Raw genomic sequence first — 2,605 nt, 5'->3', positions numbered from 1 at the left:
GGGTAGGTGAGGCTGGTGGAGGGGGATGTTTGTGGGTCCATGCCTATCGGGTATTCACCCCGACTTCTCTGCCCTTCCTTGCACGCAGAGAAAAGAGATGCACGCCCGCACGTCGCTCCCTGAGGACACGCACACACAACCCTCGGCAGCGGGAATGCAAACCACCAGCTTGTATTGGGGACATTGGGGTGAGGGATTCCCATGGGACCGCGGTCCGGCTGTCTGGGGTTGCCGCTGCTCCCAGCAGTGCTTGGTGCCTCCGCACAGCATCATCCGGACCACGCTGCGAGGGCGTGGGCTGGTCTCAGAGATTGGCACTGGGGACCCAGGAGCCCATCAGGGATACCATCGCCTGCAGGAGGAAAGGTCTGGCAGTGCCTGTCCCAACCAGGGCAGCTCAGGGATGTCCCCGTGCCCTTGGGCTGCATATTCTCCCCTCTTTCTCCAACAGCCTCACCTCTAACCCCAAGAGGCAGCAACCTCAGCTCTTCGGGAAGCCCTGAACCTACCTCCGACAACAGAAGTCTTGCTCAGAGCAAATGCCAATGCGACCGATCCCCGGAGGGCACGACCCATGAGAGCAGAAGCCCCTGCGGCGCTCACAGTCCTGGGGTGATCCTCGAGCAAGGGACAGTCCTGCAGCGTGCAGAAAGAGGAGACTGCAGGGCCCTGCCAAGATGCTGAGCGCAGCCCCTGGTCCCTGCATGGCCATGTCCCTGCAGGCCACCCCTGACTGTCCCCTGCCACGAATGCCCAGCCAGGCGTCTGCAGCAGAAATCAAGGTGATGTTTACGGTGCTTGGATGGGAGACACTCACTACCGTCCCCCAGCAGCCTCCGGGAGAGGCTCTCCAACATGTCTGCTGGCTCCCTCCTGGCACAAGGGAGGAGTCCAAGGGTGGAAGCCTTCCTCCCTCCTCCTCCTTCTCTCCAGCAGGGCTGTTGTACCCAGCAATGCTGACTCAGAAAGGCAAGGGCCAGGAGGTACGGAGAAGGTAGCAAATCCTCATCCGTGGAGCGCGAGAGCTTTGTTACAAGGTCCCAGCTCTTCTCCCAGCTGCAGAAGCTGCAGCAGGAGCCTTTTCTTAAAGCTCTGGGGTACGAGGGACCCCAGGGGGGATGCCACAGCAACCAGGAGAAGTCACATGTGACTCATCATCTCAGCTGGCAAATCCTCCCTAGAAAATATTGACAAAGGACAAACACTCCACGTTCCCACACGCATTTCTTACCTGCTGCTCCCTGGAGCATCAGGAGGAGGAGAGCACAGAGGAGAGGCAGGATCCGCATGGCTGGGAGTCACCGGCAGGGTCACAGCTCTGGGAAGAAGAGAAAGGAGGCAGAGATAAACGGGAGAGTCCCTGTCCGCGTGTTGTGTAGCACCTGCACAGGAGGAGAGGGGACAGCCCGTCTGGGAGATGTGACCAGTCACCGGCGGGAGGACGCGCTCGACAGCCTGGGGGTAGGAGCCTCCCGCAGCCTCTCGGCTCCCGGCAGCAGCAGCAGTTTGGTCCCAGCCAGCTGGTCTCTGCACTTTGCAAAGTGTCCCCTGGGGTGGCTGGCACTTCAAAACATCCAGCTCCAAAGCTCCTTTTTCTGCTTCTCCCCCCAACCTCGTCAGAGAATAAGAGGAATCGCTTTGCTCTTCTGACACCTCTGTGAAGGATTCCCAGGCCTCCAGCCCGGGGTCTTGTGTCATCCCGCCTTGCGTAAGGGGCGTTGGGAGCTGTGGTTTGCTGGACACGTCTTGGGACACGCTGCATCCCTGTTCGTTAGACCTTGGCAAGCAATCTGCTGTCGCAACACAAAGGAGCTCTGTATTCCTCCCCCGAAGTGAAGCGTGCTCTCTATGCTTCACTTGAAAATAACTAGGAAGACGCCACATGGGATGACATCTCCGTCCAACTGGCAACCCCGTGAATGACAAGCTTTAATTGTGACTTTGTTGTGTTAAGAGTTTGCTGTGTTGAGAGTTTGCTGTATGTAACCCTTTATTGGTTCTCAACGTATTGATGGTGCCATCTTCACATACTTTTTCAGCCTTGTTGCAGGTTCGTCAAGCATATGTATGGATGTGTGTGTATATATAAAAAACATACTCATGCATAATGTATATTTGCTGAGCGATTACATGAATATACCTTTTATCCCAATGCCTCATCATATTTCATTGCTCCTTCCTGCCTCAATTTCTCTCCCCAGCGAGGGAAATTGCACAAAGTATTTGCAGGTCTGACTCTGGGGGGATCTCTTGGCAGCCAAGGCTACTCTGCCATGGTGATCAGGAGCAGGGCATTCAGGGCAGCTCCTCATTTCCTCCACCACCCCAAAACTAAGCTGGTGCTTGTGTTGAAAAGCAACAACACAGAGATGTAGTTAATTGCCACCTTAATGAAACTCTGTAAGGAGCCTGACCACCAGATGCAGCTGCTCCCACCCCATCTCCTCCTGTTGCTCTGATGCCATGACACCTTAGCAGACGTAGAAAATATTTGGACCAAGGTCTTTTCCTTTTTTCTGGCTGTAGCTGTAGGATCAGCATGCCACCAGGACAAGTGACAGTCCTTGCCTGGCAAGAGGGTGCTGTCCTGCACGCCCGAGTTTTG

Source organism: Fulmarus glacialis, unplaced genomic scaffold, assembly GCF_000690835.1.
Source record: "Fulmarus glacialis isolate BGI_N327 unplaced genomic scaffold, ASM69083v1 scaffold2034, whole genome shotgun sequence".
Taxonomy (NCBI): Eukaryota; Metazoa; Chordata; class Aves; order Procellariiformes; family Procellariidae; genus Fulmarus; species Fulmarus glacialis.
Note: the sequence above shows the minus strand (reverse complement) of the source record.